At 51.3% G+C, this 13,875-nt stretch overlaps 1 protein-coding gene across 4 annotated transcripts in view; it reads right to left on the bottom strand.

Annotated features, from left to right (window-relative positions):
• Positions 1-5,158: 5,158 nt before the first annotated feature.
• The window catches only part of FBXO41 (F-box protein 41), a 69,430-nt gene continuing 60,713 nt past the window's right edge, over positions 5,159-13,875 (bottom strand). For all 4 annotated transcript variants that reach the window (XM_073343011.2, XM_073343010.2, XM_073343012.2 and 1 more), the window contains one exon: positions 5,159-6,416. The gene's annotated coding sequence lies outside the window, so the exon portion shown is untranslated. The remainder of the gene's footprint in view (positions 6,417-13,875) is intronic.

Here is a 13,875-nt window from a genome sequence, read left to right as displayed (position 1 = left end):
GACCAAGCACAGCCCTCTGTTATATGCATGGAGCCTCAGCGGTGTCGTTGAGAACCTGCACCAGCTTCAATCAGGCCAGCTGCTCATACATTTTGTTGTGAATTTAACCCCTTCGCTAGCAAGGAGCTCGCTCATGACTCAGCCCCCACTGTCTTCAGACATTTGGTATTTGTACGGAGCTGCTGCATTGTTCTGATGAACCACTTTGGGACTATGGCGTGTTTGCCAACGCTTTGTTTTGACTCTTCATCCTTAATGGCACACGACTGGTCACGTAAAGCCCGTGGCCTGGCTTCTGCTCCCTGACTGGCCCGGAGATGAGCATATAGCATGCTCTCAGGGTGTGGCTTTGTGGATGAATAATGCCGCGGGTTCAAATTCGTGAAGCGTAACGAGATTCATGAGCATTTTCCTGAGGTTACCCAAATACTCACCAATAACGAAAAGTATCGCTCCACAAATCAGGGCTCCTCCCCGGGTGGTCCTCTGAGTCACTAAAATATAGCTGGCAAGTATGTTATGATCTCAGGTCTCTCTCTCTCTCTCTCTCTCTATGGCCCTATCACCACAGAAACTGGGCTTCCCCGTACACCAGCTCTCCCCAGCATGGTGGTGGTGTTTTTTTCCACCTCTAGCCTCTTGGCACTTGCTTGCTACTGGTCATTTCAAACGATCCGTATAATCTAGCCCACCTCCCCCATTTGTCATGTTTTGTCATTTAACCAGGTTTCTTATTCTACTTTGTCCTTCTTGGAGTTGGATGATTCAAGGCAGCGTGGCTTCAAGGCTTTGGAATTTTCTTGGTTCTTGGTCCTGGTTGCTCTTGGAAACCATGCTTTATGCTTATGCGACTGCTGACCTACATCCAGCGCTCAAGTCTTTATCGTAATTCTCAATGACACACAGCAGTGAGGGCAACTTGAGCTCAGCTCGCGTCTCTTGCCGCTGGCCAATACTCCATTGTCTATTCAGCTAGTTCTGCTTGCCAGACCCCCGCCTCAAATCCTGTGGCCTCGTTTCATGGCTCGTTTTCCGGCTGTGGCATAACAATTCTGTTCTACAAGCATCTTCCATCTGCGGGGCTGCAAGCTCTACTGAGTGATCCTGAGAGTGGGTCCCAACACCCCCCAATCTGCAGATGTGACACACAGAGGGGTCAAGGCCCAGATCCTCAAAGGTATTTAGGTGCTGAACTCCTCTTGATTTCAATGGGCAGTAGGTGCCTAGATAAATACCTTTGAGGGTCCAGGCTGCAGTGACTGGCCAAGATCACCCAGCGAGACCTGGCTGTAGCGGTATTGAGACCAGCACACATCACATAGCATCCCAGTCCTGCATCTTAACTGCAAGGCCAGCCTTCCTCCCCAGTGCCAACCAGGCCTTCTCCTCACTGCCACTTGCCACCATTTTAAGGCTCTTAATGCTACTTAAAGCCAGGTAGGCTGATTTGCTAGGCCCAAGAGCAGCAGGAGCCATGGTCACTTACTTCACACCGGCCCATGCTTTTGAGGCCACCCTTGATCGCCAGTCAGACAACTGACGTGCAGCAGGTCCCTAAAGCCTTGCCACGCCCCCTGTATTAATGCTGTGATCTGGGACTGCTTGGAACTCCCCTGCAGTCTTGTGTATGGGTGTGGAAGGGGCTGTACTTCGGGGGGGGGGGGCAATGACCATAAGAGCATCCCCATGCCAGAGGGGTCCAGGGGCTCACTGGTAGCGAGGAGTGAGTATCAGCTGGCCTGACCAGTTCAGCATGCCCCGAGGCACGTATGTCATAATCTGTATCTAGCAGGTGTCCTGTAAGGTGTCTGTAGGAAACCAGTAACGCACTGAGCATGAATAGTCTTGCAGGATGTGTGTACCGTAAATGCCCAAAGGACTGTACAAATGGGAAGAAGTTATGGGCCTAAAATGTGTTGGCACCAGACAAATCTGGGGGGTGGGTAAACAGTTGGTTTTTTCCCAGACAACGGAAAGGTAGTTGGAGCAGCTGGCACTCACCATCACATGCCCATTCGCTGCCGTATCAGAGGCTGCAGGGACAGCCCATGGGGCACTGTAGCAAGCACTGGTGGGGAAGAACCCAGCAGGGAATCTTTTCCATCATCTGTCCATGGCATCCTCCCCCACAGCGGGGGCACTGGACTTACAGAAGGACTACGGTAACCATATTTTCCCAAAGAGAAAACGGGACACCCCCCCGCCCCAGGCCTGCCCAAGCCCTCCCTGCCTCCCACCGGCAAGGGACCAGGCTCAGGTCCCCCTCCCCCCAGGGCTGGCATCAGCCCCCCACATGGGTGGGGCCACCCAAGCCCTTTCGCCGCCCGCCCATGCGTGGGGCCACCTGAACCCTCCTGCCCACATGGGGCCAGCCTGAGGTCCCCCTCGCAACAGGCACCTGGGGCCGGCCCATGCCCCTCCTCCCCCCACAACCCCTCTCCCACCTGTGTGTGGGGCTGGTCTGAACCCCACTGCCACCTGCCCCCGGCCCCCCTGTGGTCTCCTTGCCCCCTATGAATGGGGCTGCTCTGAGCCCTGCCTTCTCCCCCGTGCATGGGGCTGGTCCTCTGAGACCTCCCCCCTCCCCGCTGCCCACCTACGAGCTGGGCTGGTCATCTGAGCCACCCACCCGTGACTGCCCCCCGTGGCATGCTTCGTCCCCGCCCACAGGGCTGGTGATCCGAGCCCTGCCTGCCCATGTGCAGGGCTGGTGGTCTGAGCCACCCTGCCGAATGCCCCTGTGTGGGGCCGCCCGAGGCCCCCCTCCTGCCCCTGTGTGCGGGGAGGGCCGGACAGCCTGAGCCACTCCCCCTAGCCCTTCCTCCAGCACAGGGCTGGCATTGCCACTCGCCCCCCACCCCACCCCACCCTCATGCCCTGCTAAGAGTCCTACCCCACTTTTTTGACAAAACCGGGCATTTGCCCCATTTGCTCTTGCCAACTGATGATCAGCTGGTGAAGGGTTAAAATCCATTGCTGATGTAATAACCTGGTATATGGATTTGTGTACAGGCCCAAAGTCCAGAGTTTGGTGAAGAGGTCAGAGGCCTAGCAAATAGGGATTAGCTAAGAGAAAGCAGAATAACCAAAAGATAACCTTGTTTTTGTTTAGATATGTCTGGTCAGCAAAATGCCAGATGTTGGGGGCAATAATTGTCTTATTCAAAGTTGCAAACAGAACAAAGAAGCCCTGTTTCTGTTGTGTTAGTTTCTCCTGTAGGGAGATATTCTTCCCACACATCCAACCTTGAGTTTATGAAAGGTTGGAACATGTCAGTATAAGATATGTCTTCCTCCCACCTCCTTTTCCCAGGGACCAATGCCTGACAAAACACAAATAAGCAACTTGAAAGACAATCTTTATTGCCATATACTTTCATTGTTTCTTTGCTTTTACCCCTAAATATGTATCTGTTGGACAACCAAAGGAGCTACTTCATTCCTATGGACCCCAAATTGAATCCAACATATATTCTATACTAATACATTTATTAAAGTACTAATTAAATACTAAATGTTAATTTGTTAACATTGAGACCATGGGCGGAGATATTATGTAACCTTTGACCATTGGCTACTGTGCTATCATGTCTTCCAGCTAAACCTACCCAGGGCTGTGGGACTGCCTACCCCATCACTTTCCCTCGCCCATGGAAAATCCATATATTCCAGTGTAATCAATTGATTGACTGTCTCTGAGCCTAATAAGCGAGGTGACACTCCATCAGCGCTGTATGGAATAAACTCCTATGCTTGACCTCTACATGGTGTGGATTTATGTCCTTCAGTTGACAAGAGCAAACAGGTCAAATGCCCAGTTTTGTCAAACAAGTCAGGATGGCCTGGATTGGACCTAAAAAAGGGACTGTCCTGGCCAAAACGGGCCATATGGTCACCCTAAGAAGGACACATTTCAAAAGTTCCCTGGACTATAAAAGAGAAGGGCAACAAACCCCAAGTTACCCTTCCCCTATGACAACAAAGCAACCGAGCACTTTGGCCTTTGTGGGAGATCCTGACCGCAGGAGGGAGGGAGTAGCCGTCTTGCTGAACGGCTGTGTTGTAAAAGTCATGCCATGAACCAAGGCTGTAGTTGCTACAATGCATTTGTCATGTGTATTTGTTTGTAACCATTTCTGCCTTTAGCCCTGAACTGACATCAAATCTTGCCGCTTTTTCTTAATTAGCTCATTTTACTTTGAAGCTGAACCAACCCACGGTTTGCACTGAAGTGATTAAGTCCAGTTTAAAGCACCGAACAGCTGGGTTCTTGTCTCTTCAAAGGAGCAAGGGACCTTATTACTCCTGTGACTGGTCCAGGAGAGGGCTGGGCATTTCAGGACAGATGGTTTGGGGGAAATTCGAGACTGGGGGTATGTTGGGGTCATTTGGCTAGTAGTAACCAAGACTGGTGGAGACCAGAGAGAGGCTGTGGTGTAACAGGCAGGCTGCTGGCCTCGGAGCTATTGACCCAGGGCTGCTTAACACAGAGACACTCAGTACATGTTAGTTGACTGGCTGAGAGCATCCAGATAGGGAGCTAGAAGAGCTGAGCATTTTAATGTACTTGGGGTTACAGGCCAAGAGGTGACATCACCTCTCACTGGTCTTAATTGCACCCCGAATCATGACAGACAATGGCTAAGTGACCCAAGTAAGGGCCTGCTGCTGGCATCCATGTTAGAGGTTCTCACTCCAGGTGTCCTCATCAAAGTCCTCTTTGGCTAATTACATTTTGCCTGCCTAAAATCCACTTTCCTTTCTCACTGCCTGCTCGAAACAGCTGTGACCCAGTGCTGAGGGTGTTACAGGGTCTGCTTGGTACCTGTTATGGCCCCCAGCTTCCGACTCTTGCCAGGTTTGTCCAAGCTGTAGCCACTCAGGGTTTTAACTCTGGAGGTCCCCAGTTCAATCCTCTGCTGCGTTAGTCAAGATGGCGGCCATCACACAGTGCCTTTTGTGCTCCACCCTAGAAATGGCTGCATTCCCATGGCAAGGAAAGCGATCTCTTTGCAGTGTGTATCATTGGAAAAGCGCTTTGAAGGTCGAAAGGTGCCCTGTCAATTAGCCACGCAGTAAGCTGCCTCGCTGGATCATCAATGAAAAGTCTGTTAACAGTCTAGCAGGGAGATTGCTGGCCAGAGAAGAAAAAGACAGCTCAATTTGAAGAATCTTTATTCCACACTGAATGATAAAATAGCTCTTTTACACACATTTTCATTCTTGAAGACACATTGTTTACATTCGGCAAAGTTTAAAAGCAACAACATCAAAGTGCATCTACAGGTGAGAGTACAGACCAAAGTGCTAAAAACGAAGGTTGCCCGCTGCGCTGAGACAGTGGCCGGGCTAACGGAAAGATGAGATGTTCTCAGCTCTCTCCCAACCTTTCCCCTTTTCCACTGCACCCAGGCTTGCAGCTGGGGAAAGGAAATCCGGGTCCTACTGGACACGCGCTCTGAGTGGGATTCCCTTCTCACCCTCTTTGCAAGTGCCCGCCCTCTAACCCCATGGGCTCAAACTTCTACCTGCTGGAGAATACATTTTGGAGAACACAGATCCTCCTGCGGACCTAACCCTGTACTCTGTGCTCTGTTGGTTCTCCAAAATCTTTGACAGGAACGCAGGCATTCCCAGACTGGATCAGACCGAAGGTCCATCTTCCCAGTACCCTAACTCCAACAGTGACCAGCACCAGATGCTTCAGAGACCCTGCGATAGGCCAATGTGGGGTGACCTGTCCACAGGGCTGTTTCTTCCTGACCCCCATTACTCAGAGGCTGGTTTAGACCCTGAAGCATTCTGCAGAGCATCAAAGGGAAGTCTCCCCTGGCCACAGTGGGAGAACCGCCTGCCATTCATCCCTTAAACTGTTGACTGCCAGTTCAGTTCATTTCCCCCTTCCCCACCTCCCCAAACCATGTGCTTTCTTTTTTTAGTTTTTTTGGGATCAGTTTCAGGACACGAGGAAGGGACATTTGGTTTTCCGAACACTGGCACATCTCCACTAATGACGAGAAGATACATAAATTTATATAGTTAAAAAAATAGCTTCAAAGTTGAACTTCTACGTTTTGGGGGCACATGGACACACAAACTGTGTTTTCAATCATTTACAGTGCTTGGTATTTTTTTCCCACAGAAGCACTGTGAAGAATTAAGTGCTTTAGAGAAATGATTACACAATATATATATTTTTGGGGAGCATGCCTTCTGATTATCTCAAAGCCGGGAGAACCATTTGCTGAAAGAAATGCCAGCCTGTCTGAACATGGCTACACCATCCTCTCCTCTCCACTTGCCCAGCTGGACTTGGAGCCACCGCCTCCCATGCTGCCACTGGTTTCTGGATCAGAAAGTTCTGACCTATTGTTGTCCATGGGCTTTGATTTCCTCTGACCCATGGGTCTCAGCTTCTGTTAGAGGTGGTAAAAATGCATTAGACCCAAACCCCTTTCAACAGCCTCATCAGACAATAAACTGACAGGAGGCAACCTAGAGATGGGTCTCAACCAAAAACCCAGTATCGAACACATGCTGGCTCTAGGGAAGTTTGGATCTAGATTTGAACTTCCTGGATGTTAACATCACAATGGGCCATACCCAACTGCTCCCAAACCTTTGGGGAAGTCCAGCTCTAGGGCCTGTGCCCATCTCTGATCTGAGCCAACAGGCCAAGACATCCCAATCCCCAGCAGCTGGGTGGAGAGAACCAGCTCTGGAATGACTTGCAATGGGAACGGAATCAAAGGATTGTATGGCACACGCATGGGGGGGCAGGTCCCAAGTGACTAATGCTTGGCTTGGGGGATGGAAAAGCCCTCCTCCAAATGGCGCACCCAACCGCAGGCACCAGCAGCCCTTTCCCCACTGCGCCACCTCTCTATGTTACCCAAGGGGCAGGGCTGCGGTTTGTACCTGTTCTGAAGGCCATTTCCCCGGCTGAGGGGCCAGCCCCACAGTCAGAACTCCCATGGGCACCATGAGAGACTCCAGTATGCCACGCCTTCAGGCTTCCCAGCTCGCTGGAAGCAAAGGCTCCTTTGATTCATGATGCCAGGAGCATTGCTCTGATTCTGGCCGAAGGCTGGCTGGGCTAGAGGGCAGACAGCTCCTGTTGTGCTCAGGCTTTCATTAAAGCCCTGGCCCCCACTGGCGCCAACCCATGGTGGGGACAGCTTCAACATGCTAAACCTCAGGACAGCCCGGCTGCTCTAGCCTTCCGGGAACCCGCCTAGAGGAGCCAGAGCAGTTCGCAGGACTCTCAGCACGAACCCAGCTCTGAGTTCAGTGGGAGCTGCGGGGCTCAGACCTCTCAGGGTTTGGCCCGTGTCAATTAGAGCCGGAGAAAGGCCTGATCCAGAGCTGGTGTACCGTGGACGCAGTGGAACATAATTGACGGCCATGGGGCTGCTCGAGGGAACACCTGCCCTGGGTTTGGGCCCATCCCTCGCCACTAATGTGGAATATCTCCCAAACTCTATTCTCCAGTTCCCAGAGGGGCAGGCAGCTGTGTCAACACCCGTCCAGCATCATGGCCGAAACCATGCTGCCTACTCACCACCGTCGCCTGGGCCAGGGCCCCTCCCTCATTCCTCCCCCCCCCACCCCCGAGCACACGGAGTTGGCTTTATTTCAGAAGCCGGCCTTGCTAGGACTCTCCCTCCCCGGCCCCCCACTAGCATTTCCACCCAAGGCTACATATGATTGTACAGCAGCAGCAGCAAGCCTGGGCCCCGATCCTGCCCCCTGGCATGGTTCTGAATTTGGCCCAGGAATCTTTACCCCCCTGCCTGGTGGACTCACAACTGGACTGGGCAGAGCACCAGATGGGGTCAGAAGCCTGCCCCTTTCTAACACTCCACGCAACCCACCCCCACCGACTTCATGCAGTTTAAACCAGAACAGAATTTGTCCCACTCCCTTTAAGGTCACTCCCCCTCCACCATCCCACTCTCTAGCCAACCCTCTGGGAATTCCCTGTTTAGAGCGTTTCCTGGTGCGTACCAACCCACACAAGCCAGGACGCACTGAGGGAAGGCGAGCACAGTACTGAGAGGTGACCATCTAGTGACCTGCCACTTTAGATGATCCCAGCATCATCCAAGGCAGTTCCAATAAGGGAACTAAAGTTTAGAGGCTTGGCCAACGCATGGGGGGAAAGCCTCCAAAGGAAACCTCCAAAGCAGAGGGCACTTGTCTGCTTTGGGTTTTGTCACATGCCTAGAATTCAGCCAGGTTAACTAAAGAGTTCACCCAGATTTCTTTTTCAATTGCTCAAGGGCTAGGGCTGTCCAGGGTCCGGCCGGCTAGGACAATTAATAGGCCTGCTGGACAATTAATAGGCCTGGTTTATAAGCCCAGCAACAACAGCAGAGCCTGCTCCAGCCCCAGTCCTGTCCTGGATTCAGACTCTTGCCTCCAACCCTTCCTTGACTACCCCTCCTGACTGCGCCTCTAGCTTATCCTTTGGCTTCTGACTCCTGGCTCTAACCCCTGGCTCAGCCTCAGGCCTTGCCCCGGCTGAGTTCAGTTCTAATCAGTAGGCCAGTCTCTTGTGCCAACCATTAGGCAAGACTGCCCACGGCTCAGTCAGTGAGAGGGGTTCTGGTGCTCCGGGAGCCTGGGTTACGGTTTTGGGTGGAACCTGTCTGCAAGTAAGTGCATTCATAAGGACCTGGCCACCATGTCAGTTTGTGCAAACAGGACCTTCGGGAGCTGTGACGCGAGAAGAGGCCCCACAATCAGTGGCAAACCAAACCCACCACAAAGCTTTCACCAGAGCCTCCCCTCCAGCTTGGAAACCAGACCGATGTTCCTGCGAGCCGATCCAGCAGCAGGGGCTTGATTCTTCATCACTGAGGTCAAGGTGAGTCTTACCATTGTCTTCAATGGCAGCTGTATCAGGCCCTCGATTCCTGGAACTGGTCTGGCCACAAATAACTTATCCTGGTGCTTCAGCCCAAAGAAACCAGCTGCACGTTTGTTTTGAACCTCAAAATCAGTCTGGGTTTTGGCTGATGGTTCAGGCTGATTATGCTCATCTCTAAAATGCCCTGCAACTAGATAGGAGGGAACCTAACAGGAATGAATAAAGCTATGATTTGGTCACGGAGATCGTGGACGTCACGGAACCCATGACTTCCAGCGACCTCCGTGACTTCAACCCGTGATGGTTGGGAGCTGCAGGGTCCCCCACTGCCCACGGGGGCAGGGAGCTGCTGGCAATGCCTCTGGCATTCCCCGGAGCTCCAAGCTGCCACAGGCGGCAGGGTACCCCGCAGCTCCCGGCCGCCGCAGGCAACCCCCACAGCTCCCTGCCGCTGCGGGCCCCTTGAGCTGCGGGCAGCGGGGGTACCCCACAGCTCCTGGCTTACATGGCAGGTGGGGGCACCCCACAGCTCCCGGTCCCCACGGACAGCGGGGACACCCCCGGAGCTGCAGGCAGCAGGGGTACCCCGCAGCCCCCAGCTGCTGCCTCAGGCAGATCCTAGCCCCTGCACAGCTTCCCCGCTGCAGGTGGTGTGGGGACCTGCCGATCCCTATTTTGTCACAGATATTTTTAGTAAAAGTCACGGACGGGTCACAGTGTCCGTAAATTTTTCCTTTTTACCCATGACCTGTCTCTGACTTTCACTAAAAATATGTGACAAAATCTTAGCCTTAGGAATGAATAATAAACAAAATACCCCCCAGGTCTTCAAGTGAATGGCGAATACCTGCATGACATAGAGAAACACAAGGAAATACAGCTACAAGATCTTTGGGACAGAGGCCATCGTTTTGCTATTTGTACAGCACCATGCACCATGAATCTGGTTCCATGACTAGGGCTCCGGCTCTCCCAATTTCATGGGCAGGCAGGTTAGAAGTTTAAGATAAAAAAAAAAGTTTTTTATAAAACTGATCAAATCTGACACCAATAAACCATTTTATGATTTTTTTACCTAGTTAAATTGGGACATTAGTAACATTAAAATAGTCGATTAAAAACCAGTTCTTGTCTCTATTACTGATGCCAACCAAGATCATTACAAGCGAGGAAGGTACATTTGCTTTTTACCTTTTGCCCTGTTTTTCACTCAGTTGAAAACCAGGTTGGTCTGTTTCAATCAGTTCCACTCACTGGTTCTCTCACCCCTAGGCACAGTGCTGTTGGCTTTGGGTTGCAAATGCCATGGAAGGGGGGCAGGGACACTCACATCCCAACAAAAACCTGTTTGCAGTGGGATTTATAAAAATAATCCATGTCACACAAACATGGCTATTGATGGGAAAGTTTGGATCCAAATCAACCTGATATGGGGCCCTGGAGGAGGCTGGTTGGTTGCAGCTGCCGACTCACCCTGTCAGCAGGTGTTAGGACACTGCATAACGCTGCTGAACTTCTGCTGACTTATGGGAGCAGATGTGGCTCCTTAACATCAACCTAGAGCTGGTAATGGCTCTCTGGGCAGGGACGGTCTCCCCCCACCCCAGGGTTTGTACCATGCCTACCGCAGTGGGGTCCTGGGCCACGTCCAGAACTCCTAGGCACTACGTTAATACAAATCATAAATAAAACAACAGCAGCAGGGAACAGGAACTGGGGAACTAAGATACGGTGGCCTGGCAGGGAAACCCTACGGAGAACGTTAGGCTGAAGTTTATGTCGCGTTATTGTTTATGAGCTGACACACAACTCAAGCAGGGGGCAAGCATGGACACAGTGCAGAGTCCATGGGGTCTGCGGAGGAGAGAGCCAGGGCCCACACCATTTATTGATTATGACTACAAAAGGTTCCTCCGGTCTCCTGCTGGTAATAGCTCACCTTAAGTGATCACTCTCGTTACAGTGTGTATGGTAACACCCATTGTTTCATGTTCTCTATGTATATAAATCTCCCCACTGTACTTTCCACAGTATGCATCCGATGAAGTGAGCTGTAGCTCACGAAAGCTGATGCTCAAATAAATTGGTTAGTCTCTAAGGTGCCACAAGTCCTCCTTTTCTTTTTGCGGATACAGACCAACACGGCTGCTACTCTGAAACACACCATTTATATATCCCTTTAAATCCTCCCCTGCTGGAGTGGAAACCCAGCCCCAACAGGAGGGGATAGTGGAGGAGAACAGGATGTGAGACTGACTGCAACAGGGGGGCTTGCCCCTCGGAGCTGGAGGGCATGGGGCCAGCCAAGCCTGATTACCCTGTGCTGCGCTAAGCCCCTGATGGAGGATTCCCCTACAAGGGGCAGCAGGAAGCTGCAGAAGGAGGATGCTCAGGGATCAGAGATGGCTAGGAGTGAGCAGGCTCTAGCAGAGTCCTGGCTGCTAGGACTGAGACTCCAGCCAGGTAGACTCCAGCCTGGGTGTGGCCAGCCAAAGCCAGAAATGCCCCTGGAAGGAGGGAAAGAAACCTTTGATTTGTGTGGACTCATGGCTGGACTTTGTTTTGGGATTTTGAGTTCTATTTGGTGTTGGTATTTCTGACTACAAAAAACCTAGGTGACATTATATTTGAGCAGTGGGGAAACTGAGGCAGGCTTCCAGTAGCACGACTGTCAGACATCAGGGGCGCTCTGGGGGCGGCTGGCTCTGTTATGCTGACTATAAATGCAAAGTGAAACAGACCGAACCTGCTTCATTGTTCAAACTGAATGAAACGCAAAAGGCAAACAGACAGAACAGACGGTGAAAAGCTCATGAGGTTTGCACGACTGCACTATTGCAGGGGCGGGGGGTGTCAGTAACACGGGCAGGGAATGGGTTAAGTATCGAGTTTTTAACCTTAACTGTGCCCCTTGATGCTGCATTTCCATCCAACAGCCTCCTTTGTCGCCAAAAGGGGGACACTGGGGGGACAGTGAGCAGCAAAATTCAGTATGTGATTAAACCTTTGCATTGACAACGTAGCCTATCCGGTTACAGCTTTATTTCCTTCTTGTTAAACATGCTGGACAAAAGGAGGATCTGATTGGCCAAAAGTGTGGGGCTGATTGACCAGGCATCATAACCACTCACGGCTGGGCGTGTCTCTCGGCAGGTACATTGCCAGAGTGAAAGGGAAAGGTCGGGCAGCAGGACCCCGGAGGGGGTGGGGGGCAGTTTTCAAGTGACAACCGGCCTTCTCTCGTGCTCAGTGCAAGTGGATGGGCACTCCACAGCTTTTCACTGCTACCCTCTCTCGCTGGCATTCCCTGGACATGGATCTGGGCCTGCACAGCTTGGGAGCGATGGATTCAGGGCAAAATCACCACTTAAGAAAAGCAGCTGCTGGCATGCACAGCGTTAGCTGGTACAGTGAGCCCGCAGCCTCTCCAATTCTCTGGTTTCATGCCACCAGTGGATATGCCAGTAGGCTCTGATGAATGCTACGGACTACAGGCCAAAACCTGTTGCCACTTCGGTGGGGTTGCAGCTGCTCAAATCCTGTCTAAATTTAGCCCTCTGTACCTCAGGGCCAGGAGACAGCCCTCCTCAGCCAGCCAAGAGAACTCATCGGATTGTCATAACAGAGCCAAACATTTTGGAGTAAAAGAACCTTAAAAACGAAGGTTGGCTCATGTTGCCACCTCCTCTCCTTCTCCCACTCCACAGAGCTCATTCCCATTGGCCCCAAACAATATGGCTCTCAGGCTAAACCTAAACGTACAGTTTCATAATCACTAACCAACCAACCATAATTAAAAAGAGAATGCCGCTTAACTTTGGCAAATGGCCTTAAAAACAAAACAAACAAACAAACAAACAAAAACCACCACCAAACTTCATGCATAACCTCAGAAAAAAATAGCCACCATAGACCTGATCAATGGGGCGGAGGTGGGTCTGACATAGCTCTGGGGTGAACAGTAGCTATAAATTACTCTCTCTAAGACAAAAACAAGTCTTTAGATTTTTTTAGCAAGCAAGGACCAAGATCTATGGGAAGCCAAAACAAAAAAATGACAGAGCTAGTGGCCACAGTAAAGGTACCCCGGATATGAGAAATAGAAGAAAGTCACCCCAGAATCTTACAGGTCTACTGTCCATAAAGTGCTACTTTATATGTAAATACAGTGTATATGTCAATTGATACTCTATAGTCAGATCTCCCAGCTTTGGAAGGAAATTTCAAACTATCTTTGGATGGAAGAAAGGCAAATGCACCACCCGATACAGACGACATCTGCCAGGGATGGAAAGGGCTGCTCTTTTCCTAAGGGTCTCTATTTTGACTGGGCCTTCTGCTGCGCCCAGGGCTCCTGCATGTTCAAATGAAGAGCACAATGGGAGCTCGTCTGCAAGAGCTTCGTTAGGAGGAGGAGATGGAGAAAGAGACCGGCTGGCTCTGGTCACAGGCCACATGCTTTAACCAGATCAAATCCAGACTGTGGGGCTTGAGCCAAGCTCATTGGAGTCCCTGGGAGTCCTTCCTCTGACTCTGCTGGGCTTTGGATCAGGCCCATGGCTGGCACAGATGAAAGGTCCTGCCTATCCGATGGGTGTTTGCCAGCGCAACGTGAAATGAGTTTGCTGAGCCTCGGCCAGCTCCCAGACGACATGTGGCCATCTCACACTGCAATCTGAGTGGAGGTCTTAGCAGAGAGACTATGCAAAGAGCTGACCCAAAACTTAGCCCCGAGGTGGGTCCCTCTGGCAGCAGGGTTGTGGCACATTGCCCCCTGGCACTTTGCCATGACTGCTGCCCACATGGTACCCAACGTGGGCCCAGGATTCCATACTGTGGGTCTGACAATCCAGCATTTAATTCTCTACCAAAAACCAAAATGAAAATAATAAAAAAAAAAAAAAAAAAAGTCCCACACTCAGCAAAATCTCCTCCGTCTCCCAGCAATGTCGTAATGTGTCGCAGGAAGACAGGATCCCAACAGAGCAATGCCTCACTCATTA

Source organism: Lepidochelys kempii, chromosome 4 (genome assembly GCF_965140285.1).
Source record: "Lepidochelys kempii isolate rLepKem1 chromosome 4, rLepKem1.hap1, whole genome shotgun sequence".
In the NCBI taxonomy this organism is placed as follows: Eukaryota; Metazoa; Chordata; order Testudines; family Cheloniidae; genus Lepidochelys; species Lepidochelys kempii.
This window is presented reverse-complemented; position numbering and strand designations above follow the sequence as displayed.